Here is a 24,638-nt window from a genome sequence, read left to right on the forward strand (position 1 = left end):
CCTGAAGAGTATTATCCTCTGTTATACATTTAATTTAGGCTAATATTAAAACTACATGCTGTGAATAGTTCCTAATGCATTTCTTTAGTTAATTGAATCTAGCAATGAATACATTTTAACTTCATAATTATGTTGCTTTCAGATTTCATAAAGTGCTTTTTTAAAAAGTTCTGCTTTTTTTTCCCACTCTTGTTTGTATTTTAGTTAATGGTTTTTAATAATCAAAAAATGACCTGATACTAACTCAGCCTTGCTTTTCCTAACAAGAAATGTGCATGCTTGAATATGTCAGAATGAGTTGGATAATAGGAAGTGTATGTTGAATCCTAAATGGTCCCCTCTAAGGGAAGATGAAGAATTCACTTATTAGAGCCCACTTTGCATGGGTAGATATGGTGGGAACTAGGGTCTCTCATGTGCTGCTTGTAATACATCAGAAAGATCACCAACTCAAATCCCATGGTGAAGTCGTTTTTAGATGGCTATTTCTTAATTTTGAAAGATAAGTGTTTTCACATTCCCATTTCACTCTCCAACTCTTTTCTTACATTCTGTTACATACTAAAAAGCATGAACAATTAGATCTGGCTAGAAACTGTAACTCCTATCTTACTAAGAAGAAAGGAAGGGAAAAGACATTTTTGGAGTATCTTCAAATGTAAGGCCCAGGTGTTTAATGTGTTAATGTTATTGAATCCTCACAACAAACCTTAGAGCAATTTGTAGTCCCATTTTATAAGAAACAGTCTCAGAGTGGTTCAGTAACATGCCTGAGGTTACCTAGAGTGAACCGACATGTCAATCCAGGTCTCTAATTCTAAATCGAGGACAGCTATTCATTTGCTAATTACTCAAACAATTTGAAAATTTTTTTCATGTTGGAATAGATTTGAAATGTTGAAATGGGTTACAAGTTGATCAGTTATTCAGGCATCCAAAAGAATTGGCTATGAATTGAAAGAAGTATACAGTAAACGACATGTTTTCAAAGTCATTAAATGTGTGTTTTTGTAGGAAAATCCAAATGTTAATCTCATAAGAGTTACCCTCTCAAAAAATGTTGGAGTCATCTTTTTATTCCTGATACTTTTGAAAAACTTTTTGCTGTTTTTTCCATTAAGATTTATTTTCCCAACATTTCCACTACTACCAGACCGGTCCCTGAAATTATTTCATAGTAGTCAACATTTTTATTGGGTGTGTTTTGTGTTCAAAATATTGTTCTGACTCCCTTTTGTCATTTATTCTTAATAACTGAATATGAACTGGATCACTGCCTCATTCTTTCTAACAGGAAAACTCTGTATCTTTCTCTATCCAGTTCAGCAGCTGCCTTTCTCAGTAGATCAAAGTCAGGGTTCTCATTCTATAGGGTCTTTTTACAAACTAAACCTTGTAAAAGGTATCTATTCTTTCTCTTTCTTGAATCAAACTTACTCCTCTTCTGTGCATTTATTCATATCTGGTGCTTTAGCTTCTAGATCCAATGCCTCCCTCCCACCTCTCTAGGTCCCTGAGTCTGTGACCAAATTCATGGTAGCTCTTTACCAATAGTTTTTTTTTCTTTTTCTGAACACCCATTGCACTCCAAGCATTTTGTGTTTTGATACTTGGTTATATTCAGTTCAGTTCTTTATCATATACTGTCTTTTGATCTGACAGGAATGTCATGTGATTTCTGTCTTCCATAGCACCTAGCACAGTGCTGAGCACCTTGGACTAAATACATTTTCTGTATACAATGTGCACACTGATTATAAAGTTAGTTCAAACTTTTCCATCTTTAAGAAGAAAAAGAAGCACAAAGGCCATTATACTTCTTAAAGGTTTAGACCTAAAGCAGCAACCGTTCTGGAAGTTACAAACACATCTCAAACCAATAATTAAAGTAGAAATGTTCAAAGTTACCCATGTGATTTAATCAGTTCACAGAAAATACGAGGGCCAATAGCTGTGCAGGTCATACATTCCTTGAGGGCTCCATCTTAAGCTGAGCAGAAGAGACTGCTAACAAGCTCAGGAAGGAGAGGAGCAAAGTGTACAGATGTGGCTGTGGAGCAGAGATCACTGGAGATCAACAAGTACCACAGTGATGAGTAGAACTTGCGTTAGGTAAGAGAGGAAGAACCAGAAAGTCAGGTGGGCACATTAGCAGAAGGCCAAAGAAGCCCTTACCCTGGGACATCCAGTTTGGGTGATAGTGACTGTCCCAGCTTGACGATTTCTTTGTCCTTTTTTAACCATGTACCCATGGTTCCCTTATTATAAATTTATCATCATCATTACTTTTAAAATGATGCAAATGGAGACTCCGGAAAGTTTGAGAGCTTTCCACCTCTGCAGGAAGTGACTTTGGAGTGCAAACATACTTAAATATTAATATATTTGCCATCAAATATAACGTAGGAGCGCCTCGATCATCAGCATTTTGGAAAAAGTTGAGGTCTCTCTAGTCTCTCCAGTAACATTACATGTTTCCTTTGAATATCACTGGACTCTTTGACTAAAGGTGCTGTGCTTCTTAGGTCGGGAAGAGGAAGACAAACAGTATTAGATTAGATTAGAATTACCTTATAAGATGTCAGCAAGTATATTTTACGCATCAGAGGAACCCTGAAATTAAAGAGCCTGCAATCTAATTTTCACTGTTTCACATATGAAATGAGAAATTTAAATGAAGTATGTGGTGAAGGAGCCTTGTAAGTGTTTCCCCTCATTTTTGACAATTGCCAATATCGTGATGCAGTTAACAATCTGAAGTCAGCTATATAAAATGTTTCATTTTTTTGCCTACAAACGTGGTTTATATTTCTATCAAATGTCACAGTTGTCTTATAAAAGTCTCATTTTATTTAATGAGCTTGTAAATATGATTGAACTCCTATTGAAAGTGATTGTATTATAATTTAAGAAGTTGTATGACCTTAGTATGATATTTAACCTTTCAAGGCTTTGTGAAAACTGGAGGTTTGACCCAGTTGGTTCCAGTGGCCTCATCTAGCAAGGCCTTTCTATGATTCTGAGTATATAGAAATCAAAAGCTATTTTAGATTCCCCTAAGATTGATCAAAAGTATAGGATGTCTTCTTTAAAATTTATGAATTCACTTTGAATAAGAATGCTCATTGTAGTACATTATGGATAAATGTAGATTCAACTTTCGTTTACCCTGTTCTTTATCCAGTCATAAGGGGAAAAAGACAATTTGTCAGCAATGTTTAAATGTATGTGTCTTGGATCAATTTAAGTGCTATAGATACTCTGGTTTTACAGTCATATTCTCGAGCAAAGTAAACACTTGGAAGATTGCTATGGCACAGGGTAATTTCCTTTTTGTAAAAACAGTTTTTACATCAAACTCAAAATTTTGATTGTTTACATCAAACTGTTTTGTATCAAACTGTCTCTGTCTCATCAGAGAAATATTAAAAGATAGAAATTATTTTAAATAAGGAACTAACTGGAAATTCTGATGTTGAAATGAACAATCACTGGAATGAAAAATTCACTAGGTAGGCTTAACAGCAGACTCAAAGTGGCAGAAGTCATCAACAAACTTGAATATAGACTTCATAATGTCTGTGTAGAACTTGATCAAGACTAGGCAATCTGAAACACGGAGAGGAAAAAGAATGAAGAAAAATGGAAAGGCCACAGAGAATTGCACCAACATATGCCTAATGGTAGTGCTGGAAAGTGAGGAGAGAAAAGAGCAGAAAAACTATCCAAAGAAATAATGACCAAAAATTCTGCAAATTTGAAAAAATTCATCAATTTTACACCCGAGATCGAGGAACTCCAAGTAGGATGTGCACAAAGGGAACCATGCCTGGAAAGGGCGCAGGAAAAGTACTGAAAAACAAGACGGAAAATACTGACTGCAGGGAGAGTAGCACAACTCATTATGTGTAAGGAAGCCCCAGTAAGAGTAACAGCTGACCAATCTTCAGAAATTATCAGTGGAAGACAGAAAGTAATGGTATTAGATATTTGAAGTGCTGAAAGAGACCTGTCGAACAAGATCTTACGTTCAACAAAACTTTCAAAAATGAAGATGAAATAAAATATTCCTTGAAACAAAAACATAATTTTTGTGAGCAGACCTACGTTGCAAGAACTACTAAAGGAAGTCATTCACACTGAAAGCAAGTAGTCATACGTGGTAATTTGAATCCACACACATAAAACCAAAAACACTGGTAAAGATAATTATGTAATTAGAAAAGGCAGTATATGTGCATAGTGCTGCTGCTTTTCTTAAATTATTGTAAAGAACTTGCATAAAATATATATGCATAATTATATTCATTCTGTAACAAAAAATATGTAATTTGTTTGACAATAAAAACAGAGGAAGTGGGTAGGAGCAAAGCTGCTGTGGAATAGTGAAATGATGCCAGATTGTAACTTGAATCCACGGGGGAGAAAAGCAAACCTAAAATGGTAAGTAAGAAGATTAATATAACAAACTCTATACTTGTTTTGCTTTTATCCCTAAGTCCCCTTAGTAAATATAAAATTATATAAAGTAAAATTATATTAATTTATTTTGTTTTTGGTCTTATAACATGCATAGATGTTTACGTATGTAACAATAATGTCACCAAAAGAGGAAAGAGGGAAGTGAGCTATGTAGAAGTTACATTTCTGTATCTCACTGAATTTAAGTTAGTATAAATTTGAAGTAGATTCTGATAAGCTGTGTTAATATGGTGAGCTTTAGAGAAACCAATAAGGAAATCACTTAAAAATATACTGTGAGGCCAGGTGTGGTCACTCCTCTAGCCCTTTGAGAGGCCAAGGCAAGGTGATGGATTAAGACCAAGAGTTTCAGAAAAGCCTCTGGAATAGCAAGTCCCCATTTTCTACAAAAAACAAAAAGAATTTGTTGGGCACGGTGGTGTATACCGGTAGTCCCAGCTACTCAGGAGACTGAAGCAAAAGGATTGCTTGAGCCCAGGAGTTTGAGGCTGGAATTAGCAATTATTACTCTTCTTTTAGTATCTCAAGATGGAATCTTGGTCTATCAATTTAAGAACTTTTAAAAAGTAGAGTATTTTACACTTACACATTTCCCACTAAGCTGTATGCCTGTTTTTAGCTGCATACTAAGTTTTGGTGTGTTGTGTATTTATTTTAATTTATCTTAAAGTATTTTCTGATTCCCCTTGTGATTTCTTCTCCTTGGCCCTCTTTTGAACGAGTTTGTTTCTTTTCTTGTAAATCTGTTTTAGTTCTTCATAGATTATGGATATTAGCCCTTTGTCAGATGGGTGGATTGCAAACATTTTTTCCCATTCTGTTGGTTGCTGGTTCACTCTACTGATTGTTTCTTTTGTTGTACAGAAGCTCTGGAGTTTAATTAGATCCCATTTGTCTATTTTGGCTCTTGTTGCCATTGCTTTTGGTGTTTTAGTCATGAAGTCCTTGCCTATACCTATGTCCTGAATGGTTTTGCCTGGGTTTTCTTCTAGGGTTTTTATGGTGTTAGGTCTTATGTTTAAATCTTTAATCCATCTGGAGTTAATTTTAGTATATAGTGTCAGGAAGGGGTCTAGTTTCTGCTCCCTGAAGGTGCCTAGCCAGTTTTTCCAACACCATTTATTAAACAGGGGATCCTTTCCCCATTGCTTTTGTTAGGTTTATCAAAGATCAGATGGTTGTAGATGTGTGGCATTGCCTCTGAGACCTCTGTTCTATTCCATTGGTCTATATCTCTGTTTTGGTACCAGTACCATGTTTGAAGTCAGGTAGCATGATGCCTCCAGCTTTATTCTTTTTGCTTAGGATTGTCTTCTTGGCTATGTGGGCTCTTTTTTGGTTCCATATGAAGTTTAAGGTGATTTTTTGCAGTTCTGTGAGGAAGGTCATTGGTAACTCGCTGGGGATAGCATTGAATCTATAAATTACTTTGGGCAGTATGGCCATTTTAGCAATATTGATTCTTCCTAACCATGAACATGGAATGTTTTACCATCAGTTTGCGTCCTCTCTTATTTCCTTGAGCAGTGGTTTGTAGCTCTCCTTGAAGAGGTCCTTTACATCCTTTGTTAGTTGTATTCCTATTTTATTCTCTTTGTAGTGATTGTGAATGGGAGTTCACTCTTGATTTGGCTCTCGGTTGTTCTGTTATTGGTGTATAGGTATGCTTGATATTTCTGCACATTGATTTTGTATCCTGAGACTTTGCTGAAGTTGCTTATCAGTTTAAGGAGATTTTGGACTGAGATGATGCAGTCTTCTAAATATACAGTCATGTCTGCAAACAGAGACAATTTGACTTCCTCCTTTCCTAATTGAATACACTTTATTTCTTTTTCTTGCCCGATTGCTCTGGCTAGAACTTCCAATACTATATTGAATAGGAGTGGTGAGAGAGGGCATCCTTCTCTAGTGCCAGATTTCAAAGGAAATACTTCCAGTTTTTGCCCATTCAGGATGACATTGTCTGTGGGTTTGTTGTAAATAACTTTTATTATTTTTATATGTGTTCCATCATTATCTAGTTTATTGAGAGTTTTTAGCATAAAGGACTGTTGAATTTTGTTGAAGGACTTCTCTGCATCTATTGAGATAATAATGTGGTTTTTGTCTTTGGTTCTGGTTATGTGGTGAATTACATTTATAAACTTGCATATGTTGAACCAGCCTTGCATCCCCAGGATGAAGCCTACTTGATCATGATGGATAAACTTTTTGATATGCTTTTGCAGTGGGTTTGCCAGTATTTTATTGAAGATTTTTGCATTTATGTTCATCATGGATGTTGGCGTGAAGTTTCCTTTTTTTGTTGTTGAGTCTCTTCTGGGTTTTGGTATCAGGATGATGTTGGTCTCATAAAATGATTTGGGAAGGATTCCCTCTTTTTGAATTGTTTGGAATAGTTTCAGAAGGAATGGTACTGGCTCCTCTTTGTACACCTGGTAGAATTCGGCTGTGAACCTGTCTGGTCCTGGACATTTTTTGGTTGATAGGCTATTAATTCCTGCCTCAAGTTCAGCCCTTGTTATTGGTCTATTCAGGGTTTCAGTTTCTTCCTGGTTTAGTCTTGGGAGGGTGCAAGTGTCCAGGAATTTATCCATTTCTTCCAGGTTTACTGGTTTATGTGCATAGAGTTGTTTGTAGAAATCTCTGATGATAGTTTGTATTTCTGTGGAATTTGTGGTGAGGCCCCTTTATCATTTTTTATTGCATCTGTTTGATTCTTCTCTCTTTTTTATTAATCTGGCTAGTGGTCTGTCTATTTTGTTGGTCTTTTCAAAAAACCAGTTCCTGGATTTATTGATGTTTTGAAGGTTTTTTTGTGTCTTTTCTCCTTCAGTTCTGCTCTGATCTTAGTTATTTCTTGTCTTCTGCTAGCTTTAGAGTTTGGGACACATTTAAAGCAGTGTCTAGAGAGAAATTTATAGCAATAATGCCCATATGAGAAGTGAGTAGAGATATAAAATCGACCCCCTATCATCAAAATTTTTGAGCTAGAGGAGCAAGATTAAAAAAAAAAACTCAAAAGTTAGCAGAGGACAAGACTGAGACTTCTGACTCCTGCTGCAGCACTTATGAGGTCTCCCCCACAACAAGTTGGTTGTTTGAAAAAGACCAATGAAATTTAGGAACCTTTTACTAGACTGATGTGAGAAAGAGAGAGAGAGAGAAAGAGAGAGAGAGAAGAATTATGTTAATAACATCAGGAATGGAGAGGACATTACTGCTGAAATTAAAAGGATGTAAAGAAATGTAGTAGTAACAACTTATCTGTGGGAGATATGTGTCAAAATCCCAAGTGGATGCTTGAGACCGTAGATAATATTGAAAGCTGTATAGACTGGATTTTCTCCTTACCATACATACCTGTGATAGATTTATCAATTATTTATCAATTAGGCTCAGCAAGAGATTAACAATAACTAATAAAAATAGAATAATTATAGAAATATACTCTAACAAATATATGCAAATATAGTCTCTCAAAATATCTTATTGTATTGTACTTGCCTTTTTCTCATGATAATGCAAGATGATGAGATGCCTACCCACTGAGAGAAAATGAGGTGAATGACTTCAGTATTGTGGCATAGTGTTAGGCTAATAACTGATCCTCTGATAATATGTCAGAAGGACCATGTGCTTTGGGTGATCTCAGATCACCAAGCCATGACAATATCAATGGTTCGATGTCAGGATGATTCGATAACCAAGACACCTCCGAATTGACTAGTGGGTATACTATGCAACACAGGAGATGATTTATGTCTTGGGCAAGATAAGGCAGGATCGACTAGGTGTGATGATGCATATTTGTAGTCCCAGCTATTGGGGATGTTAAGGTTGGAGGATCACTTGAGCCCAGTTATTCAAGGCTGCAGTGATTGCAGAGCTATGATTGCACTGCTGCAGTGATTGCAGAGCTATGATTGCACTACTGCACTCCAGGGAGACCCTGTCTCTATTAACAACAACAAAAAAGGTGAAGCAGGATGACAAGATATTTTATCGCACCATTTAGAATGATGTGCAATTTAAAACTTCTAAATTATTTCTGGTATTTTCTATTTAATATTTTTGGATTCCAATTTACTGCAGGTAACTGGAACTATGGAAAGTGAAATGACAAATAAGGGCAGAACTGCTGTACCATGAGCAATCAACAAATTAGATAATTCAGATCAAATGGGACAGAATTTAAAGAAATATACAAACTCTCAAAACTGACTGGAGAAGAAATAAAATCAGAATAGACCTACAACAAGAGACTGAATAAATAATCAAAATCCTTCCCACAAAGAAAATTCTAATTCCAGATTCTTCAGGAGTGAACTGTTCCAAACCTTTAAAGAATTAACAGGCTGGGCGCGGTGGCTTAAGCCTGAAATCCCAGCACTTTGGGAGGTCGAGGCAGGTGGATCACGAGGTCAAGAGATCGAGACCATCCTGGTCAACATGGTGAAACCCCGTCTCGACTAAAAATACAAAAAATTAGCTGGGCACGGTGGCGCGTGCCTGTAATCCCAGCTACTCAGGAGGCTGAGGCAGGAGAATTGCCTGAACCCAGGAGGCGGAGGTTGTGGTGAGCCAAGATCCTGCTATTGCACTCCAGCCTGGGTAACAACAGTGAAACTCCGTCTCAAAAAAAAAAAAAAAATTAACAGCAGTCCTTCACAAACTCTTCCAAAAAGTAAAAGATGAACACATTCCAAATTATTCTATGAGGTTAGTATTACTTTGCTAACAAACCCACACAAAGAAATTACAAGAAAGAAAACTAAAGATCAAGCTACCCGTATAAATAGAGGTACAAAATTCTCATAACATACCAGCCAACTGAATCCAGCAATGTATTAAAAAAAAATCAATTGCAATGACCAAGTGGTATTTATTACAGGAATGCAAAGATGTTTTAAAATCTAAGCATTAACTAATGCAATACACATATGTTTTAGTTCACTCGGGCTGACATGACATAAATACCACGGACTGGTAAGGTTAAAAACAGACAATTATTTTCTCACAGTTCTGAAAGCTAAAAGTCCATGATCAAGGTACCAGCAAATTCAGTTTCTGGTGAATGCTCTCCTCCTAGCTTGTAGTTGGCCACCTTTTCACTGTATTCTCACATGGCTTTTTCTGTGTGCACAAACAGACAGTGAGAGAGATTTCTACTGTCTCTTCCCTTTAGAAGGACACCAATACTATGGGTTTACAGCCCCACCCTTTTGTCATTTAACCTTGATTACCTCCTTAAAGGCTCTATCTCCTTAAAAAAAAAAAAAAAAAAAAAAAAGAGAAACAGTCAAAAAACTAGGAATAGACAGGAACTGACTCAATATCATAATAAGCATTTACAACATCCAGCCAACATCAGACCCAATGATGAAAGACTAAAATCTTCCCCCTAAGATCAGGAGCAAGACAAGAATATATATTCTTGTCACTTCTATTCCACGTTGTACTAGAGGTCCTATTCAGGACAATTAGGAAAGAAAAGAAAATAAAACACATAGATAAGAAAGGAGGAGGTAAAACTATATTAGCAGATCACATGATCTTGTACATAGAAAACCATAAAGAAATCCACTAAAAAACATTGGAACTATTATACATATTCAGTAAGGATGCAGGACTGAAGATCATGATGGAAAATTAATTTTATTTCTATATATTATTAATTTAAAAATCCAGTATGATGGGAAGTGTCAAGGGTTGATTTGTGAATGCCAAAAATGATATATTGAAATTCTATTTCTGGAACCTGCGCATGTGACCATATATGGAACTAGGGTCTTTGAAAATATAATTAAAATGTAAGTTAACACGAGATCCTGCTGAAAGAGGATGAGCCCTTAATTCACTATATCTGGTGTTCTTATGAATAAGAGTAGAAGAGACACGGATACATACACACATAAAGAGGGGAACACCACATGACACAGACACACAGACACACACATGATTGCCATGTGACAGTGGAGGCAGAGATTGAAAGATTGGAGGGATGCAGCTGCAAGCCCGGAAACTCCAAACATTCTCATGAATCATTTAGAAACTAGCAGTGAAAGTATAGCCCATTTTACACCTTGATTTTGGACTTGTCTCATTTAGGACTGTGAGAATACATTTCTGTGGTTTCTAAGTCTCTCAGTTTTTGGGTATTTATTATGGTAGCCCTAATAAAGATAAGGGAAGACTACTCTCCAAAGATAAATCAAATGCTCCCCTATCGAAATCTCAGCTGGTGCTTTGTTTATCTTTCTAGAAATAGACAAGCTGATCCTAAAATTTTTACATAAATGCAAGGAACCCAGAATAGCCAGAATGATCTTTAAAAAGAACAAAATTAGAAATCTTACGTACGCTTATTTTAAAATGTTCTGCAAAGCTACAATAATCAAGACATACAGGCATAAGAATAGACATAAATTAATTGACTAGGGTTGAAATTCTATAAACAAATATACATATATATATATATATATATATATATATATATATATATATATATACACACACACACACACACACATTCAGTTGATGTTTTGGCAAGTGTTCCAGGACAATTCCATGGGGAAAGGAAAGTCTTTGCAATAAATAGTGGTAATGTTAGCATTCATGCAAAACAATGAATGGATTTCTACATCGTGCCATCCAAAAAATTGACTCAAAATGGAGCAAAGCCCTAAATTCAAGAGCTATAAGTATGAAACTCTTTGAGGATAATAGGCATTACTTTGTGACCTTGGGTTAGACAATAGTTTCTTACATATCATGACAAAAACATAAGTAACAAAAACAAAACAAATAAAAACATAAATTGGGCTTTATTTAAAAATGTGCTTCAAAGTATCAAAAATGTGAAAAGACAACCTACAGTTTGGGACAAAATTTGTGCAAATTATAAATCTGATAAGAGACTTGTTGGTAGAATATATAAAGAACACCTACAACTCAATAATATAAAGACAAACAAACCAATTTAAAAATGGGACAAGGATTTGCTTACACGTTATCCAAACAAAATCTACAGTTGACCAATAAACACACAAAAGATGTACAATGTCATCAGTCATAAATAAATGTGAAGCAAAACAATGAGATGCTACTTTTATACCTGATAGGATGACTATAATAAAACAAGGTTAGCAAATAGCAACTGTCAGTGAAGATGTGGATAAATTTTGAACACTCATACACTGCTGGCAGAAGTGTAAAATGGAGCAGCCACTTTGGAAAACAGTTTAGCAATTCATAAAATCTTTTTTTTTTTTTTTTTTTTTTTTTTTGAGATGGAGTTTCACTCTTGTTACCCAGGCTGGAGTACAATGGCGCGATCTCGGCTCATCGCAACCTCCGCCTCCTGGGTTCAGGCAATTCTCCTGCCTCAGCCTCCTGAGTAGCTGGGATTACAGGCACGCGCCACCATGCCCAGCTAATTTTTTTGTATTTTTACTAGAGATGGGGTTTCACCATGTTGACCAGGATGGTCTCCATCTCTTGACCTCGTGATCCACCCGCCTCGGCCTCCCAAAGTGCTGGGATTACAGGCGTGAGCCACCGCGCCCGGCCCATGAAATCTTATACACGCGGTTAGCACATGACCCAGCATTTACACTCCAGGAGAACTGAAACATATGTTCACACAAAAACTTATACCTGAATGTTCATAGCAGCATTATTTATAATAGCAAAAACCAGAAACAACCCAAATGCCCATTAACTGATAATTGGATACATTAAATATGGTAGATTCATATGGCATAATGTTATTTAGCAATGAAAATGAATGAAGTAATGATAGATGCTGCAACATGCACAAGCATTTAAACCATTAAGCCAAGTGAAAGAAGCAAGTCCCTAAGGATCCATACTGTATGATACCAATGATTCAAAATGTCCATAATAGGTAACTCTACTGAGACAAAGTAGATCAGTGGTTACTTAGAACTAGGTGCATTGGGGGAAATGAGGAATGATTGTTAATGGACAAAAGGTTTCTTTTTGGGGGTGATGAGCATGTTCTAAAATGGACTGTTATGATGGTTGCACAGCTCTGTGAAAATACCAAAAATCATTGAATTGTTCCTTGAAAAGATTAAATAGTATTTCATGTAAACTCTGTCTCAATAAAACTGAGAGACCATTTGGGATATTCTAGGAAAAGAAATGTTGATTCAAATGATAGTAGTGGATCTGGAGAGGTGTAGAAAGATTCAAGATACACTTGGAATGTAACTGGGAGTGGTGCAGGAAAGTATAAATTTAATGCTTCTATAATTCTGCCTAGGAGAACACACGATTTGAGGGAAAGATGAGAAGTTCAAATCAGGTTCATGATGAATTTGAAGTGCCTATAAAACAAGGTAATTAACTTTTTTTATTATTTAAAATGCTCAATTCTTGTCCTCTGCTTTGGCAATTATTCTACATAATGAGTCAGAGCTCATCTCCCACTATGGAATGCCCTCTCATATATATATATATAAAGCCAAGATTCTGTACATGACCTAGATTTTTTATTAACTTTCATTTAAGGTTCCGGGGTAAATGGGCAGGTTTGTTAATATAGGTAAATTGCATGTCACAGGGGTTTGATTCACAGATTATTTTGCTACCCAGATAGTAAGTACCCAACAGGTAGTTTTTTGGTCCTCACCCACCTCCCTCCCTTTACCCTCAAGTACTACTCAGATTTTAGCTCCCATTTATAAGTAAGAACATGTGATATTTGGCTTTCTGTTCCTGTGCTAGTTGGCTTAGGATAACGGTCTCCAGCTCTATCCATACTGCTACAAAGGTTATCATCTTATTCTTTTTTATGGCTGTGTTGTATTTCATGGTGTATATGCATCATATTTTCTTTATCCAGTCTACAGCTGATAGGCATTTAGTTTGATCCCATGTCTTTTTTATTATGAATAGTGCTATGACGAACATGCATGTGCATGTCTCTTTATGGTAGAATGATTTATATTTCTTTGGACATATATTGAATAATAGAATTGCTGGGTAGAATGATAATTCTGCTTTGAATTCTTTGAGAAATTACTAAACTGGTTTCCACAGATGCTGAACAAATTTAATTTCCCACCAGCAGTGTATAAGTGTTCACTTTTTCCCCACAACTTCACTAGTATCTGTTATTTTTTTACTTTTTATTGATAGCCATTCTGACTAGTATGAGAAGGTTTTGTGGTTTTGGTTTGCATTTCTCTAAAGATTACTGATGTAGACCATTTTAAAAATATGCTTATTGGCTATGTGTCTGTCTTATCTTACAGGGTTTTTATAATTTTAAGTTGGACATTTAAGTCTTTAATCCATCTTAAATTGAATCTGGGTTATGGTGTGAGGAAGATGTCCAGTTTCAATATTCTACATATAGCTAATCAGTTATCCCAGTACCACTCATTGACAAGAGAGGCCTTTTCCCCATTGATTGTTTTTGTTGACTGTCAAAAATCAGATGGTTGTAAGTGTGAGACATTATTTCTGGCCTCTCTATTCTGTTTCATTAGTCTATGTGTCTGTTTTTGCACAAGTACCACGCTGTTTTGGTTACTGTAGCCTTGTTCTATAGTTTGAAGCCAGGTAATATGATGCCTCCTGCTTTTCTTTTTTGCTTAGGATTGCCTTGGCTATTCAGGCTTTTTTTTTTTTTTTTTTTTTTTGGTTCCATATGAATTTTAAAAGAATTTTTTTCAAATTCTTTGAATCATTTCATTGTTAATTTGATAGGAATTTGAATCTGCAGTTGCTTTGGTCAGTGTGGCCATTTAAAAAATACTGATTCTTCCTATCCATGAGCATGGAATGTTTTTTGATTTGTTTGTATCATCTTTGATTTTTTGTGCAGTGTTTTGTATTTCTCATTGTAGAGATTTATTCCTCTTCCTGGTTAGCTGTATTCCTAGGTATTTTTTTCTTTTTGTGACTATAGTGATTCAGAATACATTCTTGATTTTGCTGTCAGTGTAGATGTTGTTGGTATATAGGAATGCAACTGATTTTTGTACATTGATTTTGTATCCTGATACTTCATGGAAGTGGTTTATCAGATCTCAGAGCTTTTGCACAGAACCTGTGGATTTTTCTAGGTGCAGAATCATATCGTCTAAAACAGGGATAGTTTGATTTCCTCCATTCCTATTTGGATGCCTTTTATTTTTTTTCTCTTGCCTGATTGTTCTGGCTAGGACTTTCAGCACTATATCAAATAGGAGTAGTGACAGAAGGTATCTTTGTCTTGTTCTGATTTTTAGGAGAATATTTCCAGGTTTTGTTCATTCAGTATAATATCGGCTGTGGGGTTGTTATAGGTGGCCCTTATTATTTCAGGTATTTTCCTTCAGTACCTAGTTTATTGAAAATTTTTAACATGATGGAATGTTGAATTTTATCAAAAACTTTTCTGCACTTATTGAGATAATCATGTGGTTTTTGTTTTCAGTTATTTTTACATCATTAATCATATTTACTGATTTGCATATGTGGAAGCCACATTACATCCCAGGGATAAAGCCTACTTGATTGTGGTAGATCAGCTTTTTTATGTACTGCTAGATACGGATTGCTAGTATCTTGTTGAAGATTTTTGCATCTATGTTCATCAAGTTTTCTCTTTTCTATTTAGTTTCTATTGCCTGAAGTTTTCTTTTTTCATCATGTCTCTGCAAGATTTGGTAACAGTATGATTCTGTCCTCACAGAATGAGTTATAGAGGAGTCTTTCCTCCTCAAACTTTTGGAATACTTTCAGTAGGTATGGTTCCAGCTCTTTATACATCTGATAATATTTGGCCATAAATCTGTCTGGTCTAGGGCTTTCCTGATTGGCAGACTTATTATTGATTCAATTTCAGAGCTTGTTATTGGTCTGTTCAGGGTTTCATTCATCCTGGTTTAATCTTGGGAGGTGGTATATTTCCAGAAGTTTATTGATTTCTTCTAGGTTTTCTAGTTCGTGTGCATAGAGGTATTCGTGGTACACCCTGAGGGGTTTTTGTATTTCTTTGAGGTCAGTGGTAACATATGCTTCATCATTTCTGATTGTGTTCCTTTGGATTTTCTTTTTTTCTTTATTAGTCTAGCTAATGGTCTATCTTTCTCATTAATTCTTTCAAAGAACTAATTTGTGGATTCATTGGCCTTTTGTATATATTTTTTTCACATCCCAGTTTCCTTCAGTTTAGCTCTGATTTTGGTTATTTCTTTTCTTCTGCTAGCTTTGGGGTTGATTTCCTCTTGTTTCTCTAGTTCCTTTAGTTGTAATATTAAGTTATTAATTTGAGATCTTATGAACTTTTTGATGTAGATATTTAGTGTTATAAACTTCCCTCCTACAATGTGTTAGCTGTGTCCCAGATATTCTGGTATGTTGTATATTTGTTCTCATTAGTTTCAAAGAATTTTTGATTTATGCCTTAATTTTTTTATTTACCCAGAAGTCATTCACAAGCAGATTGTTTAATTTCCATGTAATTGTATAGTTTTGCATTTGTTTGAATGCAAATATAATTCTATGGCATATAAATCAATACTATTAGTAGTATTATACTGTGGTCTGACAGCGGGCATGGTATGGTGTTCGTTTTTTAAACATCAGTACTTTATGTCCAATCAAGAGGTAAATTTTACCATATGTGGATGTGCAGATGAGAATAATGTATATTTTGTTGTTTTGAGGTGGAGAGTTCTGTAGGTATTTATTAGGCCCATTAGGTCAGGTGTTGAGTTCAAGTTCTGAATATCTGTTAGTTTTCTGCCTCCATGATCCTGAGGCCTCCTCAGCCCTGCTGAACTGTGAGTCAATTAAACATCTTTCCTTATAAATAACCCACTCCTGGTTATATATCTTTACTAAAAGCATGAGATCAGTATGCTAAAACATAGCAAGAGTCATCTTTATTCTGGTTTCCAACAGGGTCCTCATGTCCATCTGAGACCATGTTATCCTGGACTTCTTTGTCCATATCACTATCAGTGGGTTGGTCAAAGCCATTCAACAAGTCTCTAGGAAGTTCCAAAGTTTCCCACATCTTCCTGTCTTCTGAGCCCTCCAAACTGTTCCAACCACTGCTTGTTACCCAGTTCCAAATTCCCTTCTGCATTTTTTGGGTATCTTTACAGCAGTGTCCTGCTGTCTGTAGTACCAATTTACTGTTCTCATGCTGCTAATAAAGACATACCCAGGACTAGGTTATTTATAAAGGAAAGAGGTTTAATTGACTCACAGTTCAGCAGGGCTAAGAAGGCCTCAGGAAACTTACAATCATGGTGGAAGGGGAAGCAAACACATCCTTCTTCACATGGTGACAGCAAGGAGAAGTGCAGAGCAAAGAAGAGGCAATACCCCTTATAAAACTATCAGATCTCATGAGCACTCACTATCATGAGAACAGTGTGGAAGTAACTGCCCCCATGATTCCATTACCACCCACAGGGTCCCTATCATGACACGTGGGGATTATGAGAACTACAGTTCAACATGAGATTTGGTTGGGGACACAGCCAAATCATATGAGGCATTGTCCCCATAAACTTTTCATAAAACGTCATCAATGATTTCACCATTCTTCCAAAGCAACAGTGATTTTACCGTTCTTCCACACAGGCTTCACCATAAATTTAATGTTTGTTTTTGCTTCAATTTATAAACTTCATGTTGCTCTGATTGAACTGTTTTCAAACTGATGTATTGTCCTTCGTAGTGCCTCAAACTGGATCTTGTTCAGACATGTTATCACAAGTTAGCATGAGTTTTTTTGATAGAGAAGAAATTTGAAATACATGTAGTTTTAATATGCATTTTTTTGAAACAGGAATTCATCTGGTTTGTACATTGCATTTCAGTTGTATGTTTTATTTTATAATACAACTAGTTGGAAGAGGTTATATCTATGCAAAATCACCTTACAAAGTAGATAGTTCACGAAACGAGAATAGCAAATCCAAATAGAAGATAATGCTTCAATCATAGTGGGGATGGATCAGTAAAAGTGGCTTAGTAAACAAAAATCAGAATGTTTTACTGTGTCCTTCTGGAGGATGTAGGTTTATCAGGAGAGTTTGGTTTATGATAACTACAAAATTAATCCAACTAAATCCTCTGGTCAACTCAGCAACCTTGTACTTCTGACTTTACCTCACTAATATATTTGCCCATAAATCAGCATATATGAGATTTACTGATCAGCGAACAAGAACTTGTTTTTGTCTATAAAGTCTATAGCGTTGTGCTCGCTTCAGCAGCACATATGCTAAAATTGGAAGGATACAGAGAAGATTAGCATGGCCTCTACACAAGGATGACATGCAAATTCGTGAAGTGTTCCATATTTTTATCATATTTATAATCATTCCAAAGTTTTTACATTTCTAACCTTTTATTAAATAAAACTTCCATATTTTAAATCCTACAGAAATGCAAATTTAAATCAAAGTATCCTTCATCTCAAACCAACATTCACACATTGAATTACTATGAAAAAAACTTTTTTAACATGCTATTTTATGGAGAAATATTTGCACATATTTTTTAGTCAATAAATGTTTTTCTATATGTAAAAAAGTCTATAGCTTTATTTTACATTATAGATAAAGTAGCATTTGTATTATATTTGAAGAAAAATCTTAAAGATTTTTTTAAATGTCATGATTAATCACTAATTATTAGGAAAAAACAAATCAAACCCACAATACGATATCACCTCACAACCATTAGGATGGCTACCATAAAAAAGCAAATAACAAAGGTTGGTGAAAATGTGGAAGAAATGGAAATTCTTGTGTATTTTTGGTGTGAATTTTCATAGCAGTCACTATGAAAGATAGTATAGCAATATAGAAATATTAAAAATAGAATTCCTATATGTTTCCGCAATTATACCTCTGGGTATAGATCTAAAAGAGTTGAAAGCAGAGTCTCAAAGAGATATTTGCATACTCATGTTCATAGCAGCATTACTCACAACTGCCAAAAGGTGGAGGCCGCCCACGTGAACATTGATGGATGGATGAACAAAATATTGTTTTGATTGGTCAGTTTGCCAGAGAAAAAGAAAAAACTGGAGAAATATATATATCTTTCATTGACATATCAAGAAAAGATAACATTTTTTCACAAAGAATATATATGGGCTATAACAGCTAGATATTACTCAGTAATTATACATATCTATATAATTACCACATGTATATGGGAGTTGCTATTTTAGTGGGTATAGAGTTTCATTCTTGCAAGCTAAAAAGGTTCTGGAGATTGACTGCATAACAATGTGAATATTACTTTAAACGACTGAACTGTACACTTAAACATGGCTATGATAGTAACTTTAAAAGTTTTGTGTTTTTAAATTAGATTTAGAAAATCTAGGGCTGGAAGAAACATTGTCAGCAAAGAAGATGGTCCTGGGAATCCAAACACCTTTCTCTGACACCAGTTAGTGGAAAAGACCTTAAAGAAAAGATGATATCTTTTCAAAAAGAATAAAGATAAGACTCAAGAGTCAAATTACTAAATGCCGTCAAACGACGGAACAGAAACTCGTTTTTTTCCGAGTGCTAGTCGGGGACTTCGTTTCACACACTGCTGTCCTGTTAAGCCGTGGGTAATACACATATCCTCTTTGAGGTGCAAAATTCATAACCTGAAGAGATTTACAAAATGTAATAGGTTCCCTTGTTTGGGACAGGGTGAGAATTATAAATGCCCAAGTCTATGATATTAAAAAGAAATTGCAAGGGACAGTGGGGGTGGGCAGTTGGGGAGAGATAGCATGGGGAGAAATGCCAGATATAGATGAAGGGGAGGAAGGCAGCAAATCACACTGCCACGTGTGTGCCTATGCAACTATCTTGCATGTTCTTCACATGTACCCCAAAACCTAAAATGCAATAAAAAAAAGAAATTGCAGTGTGACTTTAAAAATAATGAAGACGATAAATTGTATATGTGTATTTTACCATATTTTTTAAAGTCAAAAAGTGCTTTTGATAAAGGATTGAAGATTAGTGTTCTGAAATGCTGAATTTTTAAGTCACCGTGGAGTACAGTTTATACTTACTTGATTTGACTTGTTATTCTTGGTTAATTGTTGTTAGTGTTGGTGGTTGCTAGTGATGATGAGATTTTCACATGAATATTACGCTACATGATGATTACTTGTTCTGAGTGTGGAAATATCAACATTGGTACAGATTGTGTTTAAATTTTGAAATTGTTGAAAGCTCATTATTCAAGTTAAGGTATGTAAACAACTGTTGCCATGAGATAATAGATTATGCTTTTGGTTAAAATTCTAGAAATCACCCCCCAGCTTTTATTTACTTTTTAATAACCAGAGGCTTGTATTTAAAATAGACAAAAAATTAGGAGGTGCGTTTTAAATTTAGTAAATTTAGACAAGTACAATTATGAATTCATAATGTCTCCACTATTAGACATGTTTTATGACTGCCTGAAGGTATCTAAAACAGATCTTATAAATTTTCATATAAAATTATATTTCTGTTTTAGCAATCAGTCATGGTAATAAAGCAATTTGAGGATAAGAGTCTTCATATTTGAGTAGCAGAAAAATACAAGAGAAATCTTTGATCCCTGATAGAGTACTGAACAAAATATGATTTAGTTTTACATATACACACACATATGCACACAGTTTTTCTATTGTTTTTTTTTCCCCACAGTGGATACCATGGATAAATTCTCCAGTGAGACGTTTGAGTTGAAGTACAGATTTGTTTTTAATGTTTCCAGTATTGTTAGATTGGTTTCCAAAACAACCTTATTATTTTACATTTTCAAGAATAACCTTTGCTCACATTTTAATTAACAATATATAATATACATCAGTGTTAGCTATCTTGATTTAATTTCATTACCTGTATCATTCTGGCTTATTCCTTTTTAAATTTCTTTGGATGAGTTTTAATCCTTTTGAACATCATTGTGTTTATATGACAGCTTTGTTTTCAGTGCTCTTTTTTTAATGAGTACTGCTCTGGCTCGCATGTTTTGGTATAAGCTGTTTCTCCTTTTGTGGCTTTCTAGGTAGTTTCTAACCTCAGTTTTGCATAATTCTTTGATACAAACCTGATCTATGGATGTGTTTTTACGTTTTCAAGTAAGCAACTCTTTGGTCATTTTTTATAATGATTTCTTTTTTAATGAGATTAAAACTAATGAATGGTATCTATCAGTTAGGTATTACTAAGGAGTCAGACTAAAGAACAACGAAACAAACTTAAGTAGAATGAGACAAATCATAATGACAATAAATAGAACCATCTGCTGATTACTTAGAAGACACTAGCAAAACAGATAAGTTTTAGCTTTTCTTTCAAGAGTATGCAGGAGAAATCATATGCAGACAACTTTTTAAAAAAATACTTAAGCACAGATACAAAATAAATGGAAAACCAGATGAGAAACTATTTTGCATAAATATTTGAAGTAAAATTTGAAATCGTTTAAAATGATCTTATGCAATAGAATTTAACTCCATGACACTGGAGATTACTTTTTTCTCTCTGACTTTTTTTCCTCTGTTTTAATTTTATATATATATATAATTTGTGTTTGAGATGGAGTTTCACTCTTGTTACCCAGGCTAGAGCACAATGGCGCGATCTCGGCTCACCGCAACCTCCACCTCCTGGGTTCAGGCAATTCTCCTGCCTCAGCCTCCCGATATATATATAGATATATAGATATATATATATATATATTTTTTTTTTTTTTTTTTAAAGACAGGGTTTCGCCATGTTGGTCAGGCTGGTCTTGAACTCCCGACCTCAGTTGATCCACCCGCCTTGACCTCCAAAGTGCTGGGATTACAGGCGTGAGACACCACGCCCGGCTCTCCTCTGTTTTAATTTTTGTATGCCTAGTACCTAGAACAATACTGAAAGAGTAAATGGTGAATGCCCTTCCTCTGCAATTGCTTTACCTACTTTGTTATTTCTTTTTTATTGTACTTGGAGACATGTATGTATACACCAATTTCCCCTTAATTTTACTGCATAAATTTATTCATAATACCCTCTTAATTGTTTAGGATCTGTAATAATTCTAATATGTCCCCCTTTTAAAATTTGTTATTGAAATTTTATACTTTCTCTATTTTTACTTTGTCTTACTATAAATTATTAATTTTATTTATTTCAGATAACCAATTTTTAATTCTCTTTATTGTATAGTAATTTATTTCATTAATCTCTTCTTTATTATATTTCTTGCTCTTATCTTTAAGGTTAATTTGTTTTCACCTTTTAACTTTTTAGGGCATTGCGAACTGTATGCTCAGATTGTTTCAATTCTTTTTATAACATGCAGTCAAAGATACCATTTTTTTTCTCAGAAAAATAGCTTTAAATGCATTTTACAAGATTTTATATCCTCTTATTTTCATCTTATTCCGACAACTCTATGTGCAGTAATATCATCAGACCTTACCTGGGTCAATTTTTCTCAACACTTTTTTTTCTTTCTTTTCTTTTCTTTATCTTTTTCTTTTCTTTTTTTTTTTCAAATAGCTACCCATATAGATTTTCTCAGCATTTTAACCTAGAACTTGATTAACACTTTCTTTTTTTTCTCCCTATTTTTTTTCTTTTTTATTATACTTTAAGTTCTGGTGTACATGTGCAGATCATGCAGGATTGTTACATAGTTATACACATGCCATGGTGGTTTGCTGCATCCATCCCCCTGTCATCTACATTAGATATTTCTCCTAATATTATCTATCCCTAATTCCCCCACCCCCTGCTATCCCTCCCCTAGCTCTCTCACCCCCTAACAGGCCCCAGAATGTGATGTTTCCCTCCCCGTGTCTATGTTTTCTCATTGTTCAACACCCACTTAACCAGTGAGAACATGCGGTGTTTGGTTTTCTGTTCTTGTCAGATTGCTGAGAATGATGGTTTCCAGCTTTATCCATGTCCCTGCAAAGGACATGAACTCATCCTTTTTTATGGCTTCATGGTATTCCATGGTGTATACATGCCACATTTTGTTTAACCAGTCTGTCATCGATGGGCATTTGAGTTAGTTCCAAGTCTTTGCTGTTGTAAACAGTGCCACAGTGAGCATACATGTGCATGTGTCTTTATAATAGAATGATTTATAATCCTTTGGGTATATATCCAGTAATGGGTTTGCTGGGTTGAATGGTATTTCTACTTTTGGATCATTGAGGAATCACCACACTGTCTTCCATAATGGTTGAACTAGTTTACACCCCCACCAACAGTGTAAAAGTGTTCCTATTTCTCCACATCCTCTCCAGCATCTGTTGTCTCCAGATTTTTTAATGATTGCCATTCTAACTGGAGTGAGACGGTATCTCAATGTGGTTTCGATTTGCATTTCTCTAATGATCAGTGATGATGAGCATTTTTTTCATGTTTGTTGACCTCATAAATGTCTTCTTTTCAAAAGTGTCTGTTCATATCCTTCACCTACTTTTGAATGGGTTTGTTTTTTTTCTTGTAAATCTGTTTTAGTTCTTTGTAGATTCCAGATATTAGCACTTTAATATCCCATTTGTCTATTTTGACTTTTGTTGCAATTGCTTTTGGTGTTTTAGTCATGAAGCCCTTGACTATGCCTATGTCCTGAATGGTATTGCCTAGGTTTTCTTCTAGGGTTTTTATGGTGTTAGGTCTTATGTTTAAGTCTTTAATCCATCTGGAGTTAATTTTTGTGTAAGGTGTAAGGAAAGGGTAGCCATGTGTTTCAGCTTTCTGCACATGGCTAGCCAGTTTCTAACTGCAGTTTCAGGTCTTTCAGAGATTAAGAAACATTATTCTTTTTTCCTGTAAGTTTGTATGTCATTGCGTCTAATTAGTCTATATCCTCTCCCTCTTTTTATGTTCCCATTTTTCTTGCATATGAGTTGCAAAACACTCTGAGTTTTGAGGTTTTACTTCTATTTGAGCCTGCAGGTTGGTAACTCAGAGCTCAAAAATGACCATCCTTTTCTTTAATACAGGTATTAAATTGTTTACTTGAAAGCTACAGGGATTTTTTAGTTCCTAAAGCATTTCTTCAATTGAATCTTAAGTCCTCTATTCATTTTTAAAATTCAAGTTGTCTCTGTCTCTTTGTGTTGTGTGTATGCTGGTATGTTCTGTGTTCCCCTTTGACCACTTATGTCTCTTAAACACCTGTGTTTTATTTGATGGCTCAGCTGGTGCAGTCTAGCCTCAGGAGGTGGGAAATCAAGTATTATGTAACTCTGTGAGCCAGGATTGGACTAGCAGAGGAACTTCCAGTTTATTCTGAGGCATTTGGAGGAGGCTTTTGTTTCTTGTGATCCCTTGATAGTCTTTCAGCTTTACGGACAGGAAAGACCAACTCTAAACATTTAATTCCATTGCGGGTGCTCAGAGGCCCAGGAAGCTTGGCATATTCCTGTGAGGCTGATGTTAGCCACTGCCTGGGGCTCACAGATTTCTGCTTAACCATTCTACTTAAGGCCCTTTGAGACCCAGGTCCCAGATACAGTACCTCAAATACTCTGGAGAAATAAACCTCACATTATTTTTCCCTATCTAGGGCCAGTTAGAGCAGAAACCCCTCACTAACACCCAATTACCTCTAAGTTCTACTGGAATTTGGCTCAGAGAAGAAAGATAATTTACACCTGTTAGCAAAGGACAGGAAAGATGCATTCATGTTGCACTTTTCTCAGAATACACTGTATCTTGCTTATTTTTTTTAGTTTGAAATAATTATCTTCTTACATGGAGATACACAGATTCTGATTTTGTATTTTTTTTTTTTTTCTGAAACAGGTGACTGCATTTACTTTGGTTCCACATAGAAAAGACAGATTCATTAAATACATCTTCACCTAATAGTACCTTTTCTTAAGATTCCTAACATATTGAATAGCTTAAATTATGAACAATAACTTTATATTAAAACTGTATGTAAGACTCTTCTTAAAAAATGAGTTAGTTTTTCTAACTTGTGGATGTTGACCTTTTCTCTTTACACCACAGTTTCAAAAAGTGGACGTTAGGAAAAATTGTGAAAGAACATTTAAAACTCTTTATACATATGAAAAAATGCTCATCGTCACTGGTCATCAGAGAGATGCAAATCAAAACCACATTGAGATACCATCTCACGCCAGTTAG

At 35.2% G+C, this 24,638-nt stretch overlaps 2 non-coding genes across 2 annotated transcripts; both read left to right on the forward strand.

Annotated features, from left to right (window-relative positions):
* The first annotated feature begins 287 nt into the window (after positions 1-287).
* On the forward strand, positions 288-24,615 carry LOC100399133 (uncharacterized). The gene is made up of 4 exons (XR_013519754.1): positions 288-4,443; positions 8,581-9,207; positions 12,776-12,851; positions 24,501-24,615. It is a non-coding gene; the product is annotated as an uncharacterized LOC100399133 (transcript).
* On the forward strand, positions 17,723-17,829 carry LOC118148040 (U6 spliceosomal RNA). Its single transcript, XR_004734784.1, has one exon. It is a non-coding gene; the product is annotated as a U6 spliceosomal RNA (small nuclear RNA).
* Positions 24,616-24,638: the final 23 nt, after the last annotated feature.

The sequence above is a fragment of the Callithrix jacchus genome, chromosome 1 (genome assembly GCF_049354715.1).
Source record: "Callithrix jacchus isolate 240 chromosome 1, calJac240_pri, whole genome shotgun sequence".
In the NCBI taxonomy this organism is placed as follows: domain Eukaryota; kingdom Metazoa; phylum Chordata; class Mammalia; order Primates; family Cebidae; genus Callithrix; species Callithrix jacchus.